This window comes from Taudactylus pleione, unplaced genomic scaffold, assembly GCF_031769625.1.
Source record: "Taudactylus pleione unplaced genomic scaffold, aTauple2 ptg000170l, whole genome shotgun sequence".
In the NCBI taxonomy this organism is placed as follows: domain Eukaryota; kingdom Metazoa; phylum Chordata; class Amphibia; order Anura; family Myobatrachidae; genus Taudactylus; species Taudactylus pleione.
Genome location: NW_028284572.1, coordinates 1,618,700 through 1,635,905, shown reverse-complemented (window position 1 = coordinate 1,635,905; position 17,206 = coordinate 1,618,700). Strand labels below are relative to the sequence as shown.

At 38.1% G+C, this 17,206-nt stretch overlaps 1 pseudogene; it reads right to left on the bottom strand.

Annotated features, from left to right (window-relative positions):
- Positions 1–4,978: 4,978 nt before the first annotated feature.
- On the bottom strand, positions 4,979–12,398 carry LOC148521291 (uncharacterized; annotated as a pseudogene).
- Between the last annotated feature and the right edge of the window lie 4,808 nt (positions 12,399–17,206).

The window sequence follows — 17,206 nt, the reverse complement described above, 5'->3', positions numbered from 1 at the left end:
GGCACTGCCGCAATTATTAATGGTCAGTCTCATGATGGATATTTTGATTTTAATGCAATTATCCCCAATATAGGACTGATGCAGCATGTGCAACTGCTAAACCATACGCAGACGGCCAATTGTTGCATACTGCGCATGCATATGCATCGCAATGTGCCTGCGTGAAGGCAACACTGCGATCACACAGAAATCATGCAGACCACGAAGAGCCATCACAGAGTGATTGAGAGGCAGTAAGCGTTTGCGGGTAGAGATGAGGAGGGTGGTCGGCAAAACACAGGCGTGCCTGACCGATTGAAAGCCGTTGCATGGGTGTGCAAAAATTATTCACTGTGATGGCATACACAGCTTGAGTACTCACTGCATACAATGAGGTTTGCATTTTCTGAGTAAAGTCAGACCTGCTGTAATTCTTTGGGCTCTATTTACTACAATCCGCATTAGTAATGCAGATTATAGTGTGATATTATCGACTGAATTCGCATATCACAAGGATTTACTACAAATTTCCTTGCAGGGACAGAGCTTGCAATAAAGCTCTGTCCCTGCGAATCCCCTCTGCGGTATTCACGGTATTTTCACAAAAAATAGAGTGAGAAAGTGTCAGCGCATGCGCCGACCAGACGCCGCTGCTTCCCCCCCAGTGCTAAGCGCTGCCCCCATCATTAAGCCCCACCCCCGCAATCGCAGACCCCCTTGCAACCCCCCCATTGATAGCACTTACCTGCAGTCATCGGGCATCCGGTAATGTCTTCCATGCCTCCAGTCACCTGATATCCCATACTGACTGGGACCTGATCACCTGATGACCGGGCTGCAGTGCACCATGGGAGACCAGCTGACTGGAGGGAGAACATCACCAGAGCCCCAACCACCGGTGCCTGGAGTCAGGTAAGTAAATTTTTATTTTTTTATTTTTTTTAGCAGAGATCAGCCTGCGGTCTGTTTAGACCACACAGCTGATCACTGGGACAGGCTCACGGCTCTGCTCTGCCTTTTAGAGCAAAGTAGGAGTCCGGTAACTGGGGGAGACCCTGGATAATGCCACCTCCAGGTGGTGTTATTATCACAGGGCTTTCCCCAGTATTTTTTTACAGTTTATTTTTAGTAACTTTGTTTGGATCACATTTCCCATTACAATTATGGGAAATGTGATCTGCTTACTATAAATAAGTGATACCAATTGCCCTGTAATAACTATAGGTGATACTAAATTAATGTGAAAAGGTTGTGAAAAATAATGTAAAAATAATGTTAATAAATAGAGCCCTTTGTGAGGGGCCGATGTTACTCGATGTCACCTGTGTATATGCAGGAATGTAAGGTGTTATGGATGTGAGATACTGGTAGTAGGCATATCTATGCTGGCTGTGTGAAAGGCATTCAGTAGCATATTTTTGCAGCAGACCTCCATACGTAATCGCAGCTGCAATCACAATAGCGATCCGTAGTGAATCAGGCCTTATGTGCAAAGTGTAACTCACAGATACATCCCCAGTATAAAGAGGTGTTTAACATTTATGAAGAATTCCTCCAGCAGAATCTGACACTGTGCATAGTACTGGTTTCTGGAGTTGGATAGGTGCTCCGTGAGAGGGAATGTGAAGATGGCATACACCACAGGTTCTCAAACTGGGTCTTCAGGACCCGAAAAAATGCATGTTTTCCAGGCCTCCTCACAGAATCACAAGTGAAATCATTAGCTCCACCTATAGATATTTCAAAATGTGTCAGTTAGTAATGAATAAACCTGTGCACCAGCTTGGTGACCTGCAAAACGTGAACTGTTTGGGGTCCTGACGATCAAGTTTGAAAACCACTGGCATAAACCAAAGGAGCCAAATTCCTAAAAGTTTTATTTTCTGAGTTTGTTGTACAGGGGCAGGGCAGATTATGAACTAAAAGTGGCCCTGAAAATATATCTCGAAGTGGCCTCACATGGGGGTGCCAACTCAACTGTAGGCAGAACCAACATCAAATTAGGCAGGATTAGTACATCACTATAACTGAAGACATCGGTGATAGGCAATGCTAACACTGGTCATGCAGCAAACCAACTTTCCTCCAAATATCCAACTGACCAACTGTCCTATGGTGCTCTTCACACCTAACCAACTATTTCATCAGACCAGCCAAGTTTTCTCCAACTTGTGATGTCACAGAAGAAGGCGAACAGGGTCTGCCTACTTCTGCGTGGTTTTAATAAATATTTGGTGAGGCACAGTGACACCTCACAGGTGCTGCACGGGGTGACAGGGCATACACTTTATTTACAGTTTATACTAGAGCTGGGGATGACACTCTGTCATTATCACTGAGATGGGGTGACAGAAGGGAGCAGTGGTGCTACATGAGTGACAGGAATATTTACTGAAAAAAAGTTGCAGTGTATGCGTGAGAAAGAGAAAGTGACAGAGATAGGAAAAGAGACATTGAGTAAGAGGTAAGGGGATAATACATAAGTAGAGAAAGAGAGATAGAAGGGATAGAGAGATAGGTGGTAGTATATTAATAGGGTAGCACAGGTCCCCCCTGTTAATATGTTACTGGCTCTCACTAATTTAAAGATGTCCTTCTGTCTGGTCAGTATTTACCCCTCACTAGAGCACCCCTCAGTTAACCCTCCCTTACTTTTTCCTGCAATTTGTCTTTTAGACATAATTTTATTAAAAACCTTAAATTATAAGTTTCAATAATAAAAAATCTGAACAGACATTTAAAAGTAAGTCATCTCAATTTTTTTACTGACATTCCTGGTTTCAATTTACACATAGTGGTAGCATACAGTATAACAAAATTTATAGTATATATTGTGACAAGATCAGGGCAAGGGTGCCGTCTCCTGGGGTCAAATGTCTACCAGTGCATGGCAACAGAAAAATGGAAGTGGGAAAAATAAACTGCAGGCATGTTTTATCTAATGTGGTTTAAATGATTTGAATGTGTTATGAAATATATGAAAAATCATTATGTCTAAGAACTGTAATCAAATACATCACCTCCCAGCCCTGTCTGACAAACAAAGACAAATCTAGTGACTTATATAAAATATAGGATCTATATACAATAACCACCTCACAGCACCTCCCGCTGCCCCTTGAATGTCCACCTCTCACAGCAACCCCACCTTCAATATCCACCTCAAACCACCACACACTGCATATTATCCATGCTCTGACAAAGCCTGGCTGACTGCACCAACATTATACATACAGTAATTATCATTCTGTCCACCTTTTCTGCTGCTGGTTGTTTGAATGAACTTTGCTCACAATGCACAAAGGCAAAACCACAGTTAGTTACTGAGATTGCAATATTTGGGAAATTAGCCTAAAAATTGATCAATAGCACATGCCTCAAAGGGGACACTGGTTCTTAGCACAATGCTGCTAGGAGTCACAGTCCACCAGTCACTGGTCACCAAAGCTGAGCTATGGTGGTGTGCCCATTACTGCACAGTACTATGGTTTGCCCAGTGTTGCAGAGTACTATGGTGTGCCAATGTTGCACAGTACTAGAGTGTGCTCAGTGCTACAAAGTACTATGATGTGCTCAGTCCTGCACAGTTCTATAGTGTGTCCAGTACTGCAGAGCACCATTTGTGCCCAGTGCTACACAGTACTGTGGGTCATATCACATTCCGCTCCTCTGGATCAATTTACCTTGCATGTGGCATCCTGGCATGTCCTATGGTACTAATATGGCAATGAGTAGAAAAACAATGAATTGTTTTTGAAGCTTTTTTTGTGTAGCATACACAGAGCTGGCAAAATTATTTTATTGCCAACTGACATCAATCATTGCACACTTATACAGATATGCCCAGCTGCATCCTATAGTGCAGCATCTCATGCTATGTGTGGTGCGAGATGGACTCCCACAATCGGAGACGCGCATTCACGCCTCCATAGGGTTGAATGGGAGATGCGCTCCCACAATCGGAGACGTGCATTAGCATCTCTATAGGGTTGAATGGAGACACAGTAGCATAATTGGAGATGTGCTGTACCATACCATGGCGTGTAGCACGATTTATGTGCACATTTGTGGTGTGACAATGCATCTGTATATATCAAAATGTTAATGTTACATAAACCAATCAAATGTTAATATCACATAAACCAATCAAATATGTTAGTATCACATAAACCAATAAAATATTAATATACTCCCCTAATGGAAGGTGTCCTTTGTACTGAATTTTACTTCCCTATTCCATAGGATGCTAGCCCACCACAGTGTACTTGCAACTAGATATAGCCAGCAACTAGACATACTTCCTTAAACCTACTTGTAGAATGTTGCTTGATAAACATATTTCCTCAAACCATCCTACAGAATACAAAATAATTGCAAATACAAGTGAATGTATTTTAAAGGCAAAGCTACATACATAATGAAAATGTAATCATTCAACTCCTATTTTGCTCTCAATTATCCATATCATGTCCCCTCTCTGCTCATTTACTGAGCATATTACTTACACAAATCAGGAAGGTTATTCTCCAATTATTACTAAGGTGGAGTAGGTAGACATACATAAAGGAACGGGTAACTTCACAGGGACAAGTTCATGCGCTAACACTTACTGTATCAGATGGAGGTGAACCTTCTGGTATGACTAAGAGAGGAACAATACAACTAATTGAGGCTTCTGACTAATTCATGTCCAACATATTCCACATTACCTCTGACACCTTCATCTTCCAATTCATATATGAAGTTCTCAAGCTCAACAATTTCCCTTTCCCCAGTATCTCCCTCCAGAGTATGGTATATGTCATCAGGCAAATGGTTTTGGAGACTGTCATAATATTTCTTCAACTCACTATACAAAATTTTAGACCTTTATTCTGCCATTGGGTCCTGGCCCACTGGGACATCCTCATCTATGACTACAATGGTCATCTCCCTCCACGCATCTAATTTTCCAATAATTTTGCAATACCGTATACATATTGTAGGTCACACTTAATACTCATACTGCTATGTCCTCTACTATTATATCAAAAACAACATATTGTATTATTCCAGAAAGGAGTTTGGCAACACCTTTACCTAACTATCCCAAATGGTCCCATCCTTCTCCAGTACCTACTTTATTTAAGTATTTTTGTAACTCTCCAACCTTCTTTAAATGTCCAATGATTTCTGCCATATTATAATCTATATATGTGCAACACTCCTGTCCTACAACAGCACATGTACCGCCTTCCTCTGCCAACAAATGGTCTAGTGCCATTCCATTTTCTAGAGCAACTTTTCAAATTTGGGACACTTCTTCTACTGTCTGATTAATATAGAAACAATAAATGACAGAAAAACAAACCCTAAGCAAAATCTTAATTGGGGATCACAGTCTTATATTAATATAATGCAAATGTCCACTGACACATGGACTAAAAATGTTCTGAAATGTACTTAGGAGGGAGAGAACTCCCTCGTTTTCAAGATACCGGTAGGTAAAAAGGTAAAGATAGCTTCTTAGAATCCAGACAGTCAGCCCAATAAAATTTGTCACTTTATCCTCTTCTCACACCAGCGTGCATATCCCTTGTTCCTCAAATGATAAGAAGGGGAACAAAGATGGGTCGCAAATAGTGTGATACAATTTTATTATGAGGCAAATTTCTTTAAAACAATTGTGAATCAGCGTACCTCAAGACTAGGTGTATACAAACACCATCAAGTGTTTAGTATAACTTATACACAGGATACCTCCTGGGACAAAGAATCTACCTGCTGTAGCCCAGTCTGGATGGTCACCTCCTCACAGTTCCACCACCAACGCATTTCTGCTTGAGAAAGCCTTTATCAAGGTGTATAGGGCTGTACTGACTGTTACCTTTAAATACCCCTCCCTCCTCATTCATTGGTCCATAACTGGAGGGGATAAATATACTAAAAAATACCTTAAATTTATAAAATAATTCAATAAACATACATTACGTTTTTTTCTTGACTGACTTATAGAAAAAACTTTGTTAAAACCTAAGAACTGTGTATACACATATCATTTGCATTCCACTGCATCATGCACGTGGAACGCATACATTTCCGGTTCCTGTCGGCAAGCCTGATGTGAATATTATCCCTATAGTGCTATAAGTTCTATAGCTGGTCATGGATCTTACACAATGAGACCATCATTCCTTGTGATGAAGGACTCACCAAGTCCCCATGTATTCCCCCAGGTCGGAGTATCCCCATTGTATTGTATGCGTTCCACCTGACGGATCCTGTGGAACGCATACACTTCCAGTTTGCGGAAGTGCTTCGGGCAGGTCAATGCGCTCCACTCATTGTAGTTATGGTATTGCATGCGTTCCACCTGACGCATCCTGTGGAACGCATACATTTCCAATTTGCGGAAGTGCTTAGGGAGAGTTCATGTGCTCCACTCATTATAGCCAGTGGAATGCATGCATGGAGCGTGGAACTTCTTTACATGTCTCCTGTACCATGCTTGTTCATAACACTATACCTTTTAAGTGTGTACCAGGTCTAAACACATCCCCATGTATAATATAGGTAGGGGTAAGATATAAATATATAAAATACATCTTTAAAAACATACTAAAAACTTAAACATAATATATCTCTTTCTGCACATGCCAAATTAATTTTTTTTTTATATCAATATATAAACAGATTAAGAAGAATGGACTATAAATCCAATGTGATAGGATAAAAACAGATAAAATGAATATACATAAAATTAATACATTATATAATTTATAAGAACCATTTTAATTCAAAATCCATATTCATTCCTTTTGGATGTAAAGTGCCTAATTCATAAATCGTTTTCATTTCCATTCTCGCAAGATTACTGTCAAGTTTTTTCTTTCTCCAATGTTTTTCTACTATCTGGATGCCCATAGCTTTACGGACATCTCTAATGGAGCTATTATGATGTTCCTTGAAGTGTAACGATAATGAATGTTTTTCGAAGCCCTTTTTGATATTTCTAACATGTTTGGACCATCTCTCTTTTAAGGACCTGGAGGTTCGTCCGATGTATTGGAGTCCACAACTACATTCTATTAGATATATGCAATTTATACTGTTGCATGTAATAAATTGTGTGATGTCACATGTTACTCCAGTTGTCTTAGAACTATAATTTTCAAGTTTATTGGTTTGCTTAACATGGTTCTTACACATTTGGCATAAGCCAAAGCAATAAAATCCTTTCGATTTAATTCTATTTGTCCTCTTTATTGGGATAGCACTTTGAACTAGTCTATTTTTTACATTTTGGGCTTCTCTATATATAAAGGTTGGTCTATCAGAAATTACAGGATTCAAAACTGGGTCCTTCTGTAGTAAATACCAATATTTACGTACCATTTTTTCCACTAAGTTGTATTGGCCGTTATAGGTGGTAATAAATGGTATTTTTAACTTTTCATCTTCCTTTCTTTTACCTTCTTTTGTTTGTAATAATAATCCCCTGTCTATTTCTTTTATTTCATTGACTGGGATTTCTAATTGTTTTTTAGAGCATCCTTTAGCCACAAATTTCTTTTTCAAATTTTCTGCTTGTTCAGTAAATACTTCTACTTCAGTGCAGTTTCATCTGATTCTTCTTAATTGACCTTTTGGTATGTTTCTTAGCCATACTGGATGGTGGTTGCTTGTCATATTGATATATGCATTACTATCTGTAGGTTTCATATAGTTTTTAGTGTGTATTTCATTATTTTTTATGTAAATATTGAGATCTAAAAAATTGATCTCCACTTTACTATGAGTGTAAATTAAATGAATGTAAAAATCATTATTATTTAAAATCTCACAAAATATTTTGAGTTCTTCTTCACTTCCTTCCCATATAAAAATAATGTCGTCAATAAATCTGTACCATAATTTAATATTTTCTTTATAGGTATTATTAGTCCATATAAAATGTTCCTCCCAAAAACCCATGAAGAGGTTTGCATATGATGGCGCAAATCGAGTGCCCATTGCTGTTCCTCTTATTTGTTCATAAAAAGTGCCAAAATAAATTATTTTTTAAAATAAAATTTATACTTTCCAAAATCAAATTAATTTTTCTTTCATTTAGATTACTTTGATTCAGAAAAAATTGTGTTGCTTCTATACCCTTGGAGTGGTCTATAATGGTATAAAGACTACTCACATCAGCTGTTACAAGAATAAAGTTTTCTTGCCATTTTACATCATTGATTTTGGTAAGAATATCCGTAGTGTCTTTAATATGAGATTTTAATTTATTAACTTTAGGTTGTAGGTGGTAGTCCATATAGTGTGATAGGATTGAAGTAATTGAATCTGTTCCTGCCACTATCGGTCTGCCAGGGGGATCGTTTAGACACTTATGAATTTTGGGTAGTATGTAAAATACAGGGAATGAGGGAATATCTTTCACTATGTATTTAGCTTCATTGTCTGTAATAGTGTTGTCCTCCTTGTATTTATTAATCAATTTGACCATATCCCTTTCAATACGTTCACTGGGATTGGTCTTAAGTGTTCTGTATGTGATTTCATCATTCAATTGACGTGCTATTTCTTTCTCATATTTACAAGTGTCCATAATGACAATTCCCCGCCCTTTATCTGCTGGTTTGATAGTAATCAATTCGTTGGTTTCAAGACTTTTTATAGCCTCTCTTTCTCTCTTACTAATATTCTTTTTAATTTTGTTCCAAGTTGGATCCATTTCTTCTATTTCTGTACATATGGCCTTTTGGAAACTTTCAATGAAACACCCTCTATTATAGGTAGGGTTAAAATTAGACTTAGATTTGAAAATTTCTTTTTGACAAGCGTTATCTCTCCCGTTTTGGGTGAGGAAATATTTTTTCAGGGAAATTTTTCTTATAAACCTTTGGAGATCTACAAGAAATGAAAGAAATAGACAGGGGATTATTATTACAAACAAAAGAAGGTAACAGAAAGGAAGATGAAAAGTTAAAAATACCATTTATTACTACGTTTAATGGCCAATACAAATTAGTAGAAAAAATGGTACGTAAATATTGGTATTTACTACAGAAGGACCCAGTTTTGAATCCTGTAATTTCTGATAGACCAACCTTTATATATAGAGAAGCCCAAAATTTTAAAAAATAGACTAGTTCAAAGTGCTATCCCAATAAAGAGGACAAATAGAATTAAATCAAAAGGATTTTATCATTTTGGCTTATGCCAAATGTGTAAGAACCATGCTAACCAACCCAATAAACTTGAAAATTATAGTTCTAAGACAACTGGAGTAACACGTGACATCACACAATTTATTACATGCAACAGTATAAATTGCATATATCTAATAGAATGTAGTTGTGGACTCCAATACATCGGACGAACCTCCAGGTGCTTAAAAAAGAGATGGTCCAAACATGTTAGAAATATCAAAAAGGGCTTCGAAAAACATTCATTATCGTTACGCTTCAAGGAACATCATAATAGCTCCATTAGAGATGTCCGTAAAGCTATGGGCATCCAGATAGTAGAAAAACATTGGAGAAAGAAAAAACTTGACAGTAATATTGCGAGAATGGAAATGAAAACGAGTTATGAATTAGGCACTTTACATCCAAAAGGAATGAATATGGATTTTGAATTAAAATGATTCTTATAAATAATATAATTTATTAATTTTATGTATATTCATTTTATCTGTTTTTATCCTATCACATTGGATTTATAGTCCATTCTTCTTAATCTGTTTATATATTGATATCAAAAAAATTTAATTGGGCATGTGCTGAAGGAGATATATTATGTTTAAGTTTTTACTATGTTTTTAAAGATGTATTTTATATATTTATATTTTACCCCTACCTATATTATACATGTGGATGTGTTTAGACCTGGTACACACTTAAAAGGTATAGTGTTATGAACAAGCATGGTACAGGAGACATGTAAAGAAGTTCCACGCTCCATGCATGCATTCCACTGGCTATAACGAGTGGAGCGCATGAACTCACCCTAAGCACTTTCGCAAATCGGAAATGTATGCGTTCCACAGGATCTGTCAGGTGGAACGCATGCAATACCATAACTACAACGAGTGGAGCGCATTGACTCGCCCGAAGCACTTCCGCAAACTGGAAGTGTATGCGTTCCACAGGATCCGTCAGGTGGAACGCATACAATACCATGGGGATACTCCGACCTAGGGGCATACATGGGGACTGGGTGAGTCCTTCATCACAAGGAATGATGGCCTCATTGTGTAAGATCCATGACCATTTATAGAACTTATAGCACTATAGGGATAATATTCACATCTTGCCCGCCGACAGGAACTGGAAATGTATGCGTTCCACGTGCATGATGCAGTGGAACGCAAATAATATGTGTATACACAGTTCTTAGGTTTTAACAAAGTTTTTTCTATAAGTCAGTCAAGAAAAAAACGTAATGTATGTTTATTGAATTATTTTATAAATTAAAGGTATTTTTTAGTATATTTATCCCCTCCAGTAATGGACCAATGAATGAATAGGGAGGGGTATTTAAAGGTAACAGTCAGTACAGCCCTATACACCTTGATAAAGGCTTTCTCAAGCAGACATGCATTGGTGGTGGAACTGTGAGGAGGTGACCATCCAGACTGGGCTACAGCAGGTAGATTCTTGGTCCAAGGAGGTATCCTGTGTATAAGTTATACTAAATGCTTGATGGTGTTTGTATACAACTAGTCTTGAGGTACGCTGATTCACAATAGTTTTAAAGAAATTTGCCTCATAATAAAATTGTATCACACTATTTGCGACCCATCTTTGTTCCCCTTCTTATCATTTGAGGAACAAGGGATATGCACGCTGGTGTGAGAAGAGGATAAAGTGACAAATTTTATTGGGCTGACTGTCTGGATTCTAAGAAGCTATCTTTACCTTTTTACCTACCGGTATCTTGAAAACGGGGGAGTTCTCTCCCTCCTAAATACATTTCAGAACATTTTTAGTCCATGTGTCAGCGGACATTTCAATTATATTAATATAAGACTGTGATCCCCAATTAAGATTTTGCTCAGGGTTTGTTTTTCTGTCATTTATTGTCATTATTTTTTGTGTCTAACAGGGTGTGCACCAGAACCCTTTGTAGCATTTCATAATTATAGAAGCGAACCTATTGTTACCCTTTTTTTGTCTAATATAGAAACAACCAATTCTCCTAACATCTGATCCATCAAAGTCAGAATTTCTGAAATCACATTTTCTACCTGAAAAATAGTGGATAATGGAAAAAGTACTCAAGCAGCACTCTGTGAATTTAAAGGATATATCCCCTTTCTTATTTCCCTCATGTTACATTGTTTTAAGTAAATAAGGCCAGCAGGTACCAAATCATGTTCTACATGTATCTATCTGGGGTATTGATTTAAGTGATCAGTAATTCTCACAAAGGGAACCACATAGGAAAGTGCACACTGTCCACTTGCCCCAAAAGGAATCCATTAATAGACCCATTTTCCACACACATAATACATTCCCTTTGGTAAAGGCATACCTACATTTCTAGTATAAAGGAATCCTATGTATGCCATAAAGTAGGCTGTTATTTCCTGCTGCATCATTACAAGTTGCATTGTTAAAAGTACACCTTTTTAGTTAAGACAAAGTCTCATTCACCACCAAAGATCCCATGTTGTCTAAGGAATACCAAATGGAGCTGGTATCATTATTTTGGTTAGCCAGCATCTTAGCCACAAAGATTACTCCTGTTCAGTTAGTACATCCTAAATCTTGTTATTTTACTTCTAACAATTTTTGTGGACCTGATATGTCTTCAATGCCAACCTTCTGTCCTCTATGTTTTATGTAATTTATATTCATGCAAAATTTGGGTTTCCCTGTGGCAACTGTCACTTGTAAAGCAGGAGCATAAAGTGATCTAGCTGTTGATACATCACTACATGGAAAATCCACTACAGTCTGCAAGTTGGGTTCCTGGTTAGCACAGATATAAGTCCCATTTGGACAGTCATGACATGATCAGTCTTTATTTAACAGGTCAGTGGTGCTGATGTAGTGAGCTATCATAGGTATGCCTGCCTCTACATTCACAGATAGGTGAGTGCAAACCCAGCATCTACTTTCATTAAGTGTCTCTGCAATTCAACTATGCATTTCTGTCATGGAATTTACACAAAAATCACTTTTATGATCTCCCTTTTGTAAGGCTTTGCATACACATATATTACACCAGTGTTGTATGAAGGGAACTCATCATTTGTACCATTTGATATGTTATGCAGGATATTTGTACCATTTGTCACATTACTCACAGTGTTTCATATATATAGTAAACTCAATCAAAGCAAAAGTCATCACAATCAAAGTTTCTCATGAGAGAATACACCCCCAAAGTCCCGAATCTGGCCTTTGGCCCAACAGCATTGCTTTGTTCAACATAGTCCTGATATTTATAGTACCCTTCAGAGTTACTGCATTAGCAAGTGGCCCGGGGATTATTATGCCTGTAAAAACCACTCACTTGTTGTTATTAATGGTGAATTAAAAAGGCTGTGTCTTGGAGGATATCCTATGCTTGGGCTGTCTCAGGAGATGTGACAATTCTACAATGTGTAGCGTGGCTCCACAAAGTCTTCTCTTTTATCTTAACAGCTGTTGGAGTTGTCAACAAGACTTTAAAAGGTTTTTCCCACTGGTCTGTCAGCGAGCCTGATCTCAAGAAATTCCAGACCATTACCTCATCATCAGTTTGTAGTTTGTGACAAGCACCTTCTACATAAGTTATGTGCCTATCACAGCAGTCTGTATCTTCTTCAGCTGATTGCTTAATGAAATGAGATACTGCACAGTTAAGTCATTTATCTTACTGATTTCATAAGCAGGTACAACAACATTAAGCAATTTTCCAAGTAATATCTCATAAGGGGAAATGTTTAACTCTCCTCTAGGGGGTGACTCTGATTGAGTGTAGTACTAAGGGTAAAGCCTCTGGCCATTGTAAACCAGTTTCTTTGCACATTTTGCCCAGTTTGTTTTTAATATTCCCATTGTAATGTTCAATCTTGCCACTGTATTGTGGATGATATGTTGCATGTAATTGTTGTTTTATTCCAAGAAAATGGCACATTTTTTTAAACACTAGTCCCGTAAAATGTGTGCCTTGGTCAGAGGATATCAAATATGGTGTGCCATTCCTACAGGCAAATTGCTGTGCCAATTTATTTGCAGTAATTGATGTTGTTGCACTAGCCATAGCATGTCCTTTGACCCACCCTCAGAATACATCTACACATACTAATACATAGTGAAGCATCCTAACCTTTGGAAGCTGAATGAAATCAATCTGTATAATCTGGAAAGAACCTGTTGTTTGGGGAATATGTGAAGGTATTATTTTAACTGGTCTTACTGCATTCTTCTGTAAACAGATGCAAATCCAGAGGCATACCAATATGTCTGGATCAGACTTATCATGGCCATCTTACCTGCAAGGGTCAGTCCATGGGACATCTGTGACAATGCTGGAAAAAGTGATTTTGGGACAATAGGCTTATAGTACCTTTGCCACAGGCCTTTATTGTCTTCCATACACTTTGCATTTTCCCACTTAGTAATTTCCTGTGGATCAGAAACCTTTAGCATTTTCATTATTGTTTGTTCACTTGGTATGCATATATCAGTAGTTGTACAGATTCTTTTACATCCTCTTTTTGAGCTGCTGCTTTTGTGGCTATATCCGCTGTATGATTTTCTCGAGTAACCTTATCATGTCCGGTTATATGTGCTTGGCATTTGATGACCACAATATATGAAGGCATTTGTATAGCTTCAAGCATTTCTTTGACTGGTTTTGCATGTGCATTTGGGTTGCCTGTAGACATTAAAAAGTCTCTTTGTTTCCATAATTTAACATAATCATTCATCACCACAAAAGCATATCTACGATCTGTGTATATATTTCCACTCTTTTCTTCTGCCAGTTGACAAGCTTTTATCAATGCTTTTAATTCTGCCAACTGTGCTGAGTGAGCAGACGGAAGTGTGACAGAGAAAACTGTTCTTGTGTTATCTACTACTGCGAACCTCGACTGAGTCACTCCTGTTTCTGTTTATCTGTGAGAACTTCCATCAACACAATAAACTAAATCAGGTTTTTGAAGTGGTGTGTCTTCCAGATCTACCCTTGGGGTGGATTGCTCATCTTCATGTTTCAAACAATCATGAGATACATCTTGTCCTACCCACCATTCTCCCCATTCCCCTCTCTGAAACTCATCTTGTTCATTAAATGGCAACAGTGTAGCTGGGTTTAATACATTACACTTAACCAAAGTGATATTTGTAGGCATAATGAGGGCTAATTCCCATATTGTTAAGCGTGCAGCAATAACATGCCTAGTTTTCTGACAGGCGATAAAGCTGCAACGGCATGAGAAACAAAAACTTTGCAACCCAAAACAAAGGGTCTCATTCAGACCTGGTCGCAAGCGCTGAGCACTCACAACCAGGTGGATGCTAAGGCCCTGTGCATGTGCAGCAGCCGCACTGTGCGTGCTCAAGCCCCGAAGCAAGAGAGAAATTCTCTCGCTCCAGCGCTCACTACAAAAGATGCGGCTGTCAATGTTGATCGACAGCTTGCCCCATTTTGTAGGCAGGGCAAGGGTGGGGCTACACAAATGAAGGTGTTCCTGATTGAATGCCTGCCATTTTATGGGCCGCCACACTGACATCAGCAGTGATGTCAGTGGGAAGCTTCCTGCTCGATCAGAGCAGGAAGCTCCCTGGGTAACCCACAGCTTAGCTAGCGACCAGGAGGCTGCACTAAAAAAACAAGCGGCCACCCTCATTCAGAACGAGTGCTCACTTCTTGCGAGTGCCTCTGAATGAGGGCCAATGTCTGCATAAGCTAGTCTACTGCTGCTATTGCTCTTATACAGACAGGTAATCCTTTAGCCACTGCATCTAGCTGGGAGCTGTAATATGCAAATGGCCTTTGTTTACTGCTATGTAACTGCATACATAGCCCTGTAGCATGATCCATATGTTCATGACAAAATAAAAAAAATTGTTATTTGTAATTAAATAAATCTAAAGCTGGTGCTGCTGAGTTCTTCTTTCAATAGCTGGAATTACAATTTGGTCTGGTCTGTATGCATTTAAGGTTCAGGCACTGAAGCTATAGCCAGGTCATATAAAGATGCAGTTAGCTGTGAATAGTAGGGTATCCAGATTCTACAGTAACCCGCCATTCCCAGGAAACCCCTTTACTTTCTCTTATTAATGGGTAGCCTGACTTCTTGTATTGCTGAAATTCTATCTGTGGATAGATGTCTGAAACCTTCGGACAGACAATGACCAATGTAGGAAACTTTAGTCTGACAGAGTTGTATCTAGTCTTTTGACACTTTATGTCTGTTGTGAGCAAGGAACTTTAAAAGTTCTATGGTGTCTTTGACTGATGTGTGAAAATTTGGGGAACATAGTAACAGGTCATCTACATACTGAATTAGTGTTGACCCACCTAGAAAACTAAGGGTTTGTAGATTCTCAGCCAATGTTTGACTAAAAATTGTGGGACCATTCAGAAATCCCTTTGGAATTCTGGTCCAGGTGTATTGTGTGCCTCAATAGGTAAATGCAAAACAAATTGACTGTCTGTGTGTATTGGTACAGAAAATAATGCAGAACATAAATTAACCACAGAAAAATTTGTACTGCTTGAAGAGATTTGCATCAAAATAGTGGTAGGATTTGGAACCACAGAATGCAAAGGTTCAACCACAGTATTAATAGCTCTAAGATCCTGAACAAGCCTGTAGCTCCTCCCATTACTTTTATGCACCAGATAGATGGGCATGTTCGCTTGGCTCTACGTCTTAACCAAGATTCCTTGCTGCCCCTGTTTTGAGTTTTACAGCCACTGGGTAAGCATGTAAGATTTCTCCAACATCATTGGACCCTGTGGCCCACAATGTCTCATGTATCGTTGTTAACATTTTTGAGACCTCTGGGTGGAGCTCCTTAAAAGATTAAGCTCCAGGATATTTTGGCTAGGGGGATCACCAAGCAAAGTATTGGTGACCATATCTTGATTGGAGTTTGGCACTTGTAAATACACCCCATCTGTGGAACAGAATACAGTACACCCAAGTTTGCACAGTAAATCTCTGCCTAACAAATTGGATGGGGTATCTGCTGCAAATAAGAATGAGTGTTCACGTGTCAATGGCACAATTGTTACTTTTACATCTTAGGTCTCTCTTAGGGAGATTTGATTTATTTGTCACCCCTACAGCATGTACAATTTTGTTTGTGATAGGTAAAGTGTTTTTATCTGCTATCAATGACCTTGCAGCCCCCATATCTATAAGAAAGGAGATTTTAGATTTTCCAATTGTCAGATCAATAGTTGGTTCTTTAGAATCACAACATATCAAAGCCATTGTGCCAACAGGGACTACACTATCCTCTCATTGCAGATCACTGTTGTGCAAGTACTGCATAGGATTTTTAGGGGCCCTACACTCCCTGGCAAAATGTTCCTTCCTCTGACAATTATAACACACAATTTGTAACTTAAGCTTTTTATAATAGATAAATCCTGCACCAGTGTCCAAAGGACCTAATGTACAAATTATCCTATAACCATTAGTTCAATATTTATATACTATATTTGCTATCATAAAGATAAATATTTCATCATATGTATGCAAGTTGCTACCTTGATGCTGTAAGTCATAGACAAATATTTTCAGAAAAGAAGAAATCATCTTCTTCTCAGAACCAACTAATATATTAAAACTTATACTTTTATTGATATATATTAAAATGATATTTAAAGTCAGAGAATCTGTGAAATATTAAAATATATAGTGTACAAAATAAAAATTGTGTATTAGAACAAATATATAGAAAGATTTCTTCCAGCTGCTGTCTTAATATTGTGAACCTACTCTATCTTTTATACAAGAAGCTGAATTGCTTTATTTCAAGAAAAATTGCTTGATGTTACAGTATATTTATTTTTATAAACAGTGAGATCTGACACAGTAGTAATATTGTATCTCAGACAAATAAAAATGTTGGTCCAAGTATCCAGTCTACTGGCAAGCTAGATATAGCCAGCAACTAGACAAACTTCTTTAAACCAACTTGTAGAATGTTGCTTGATAAACATACTCTCTCCATCCTAATGAAAACCTAATCATTTAGCTCCCATTTTGTTCCCTATTATCCATATCAAGTAC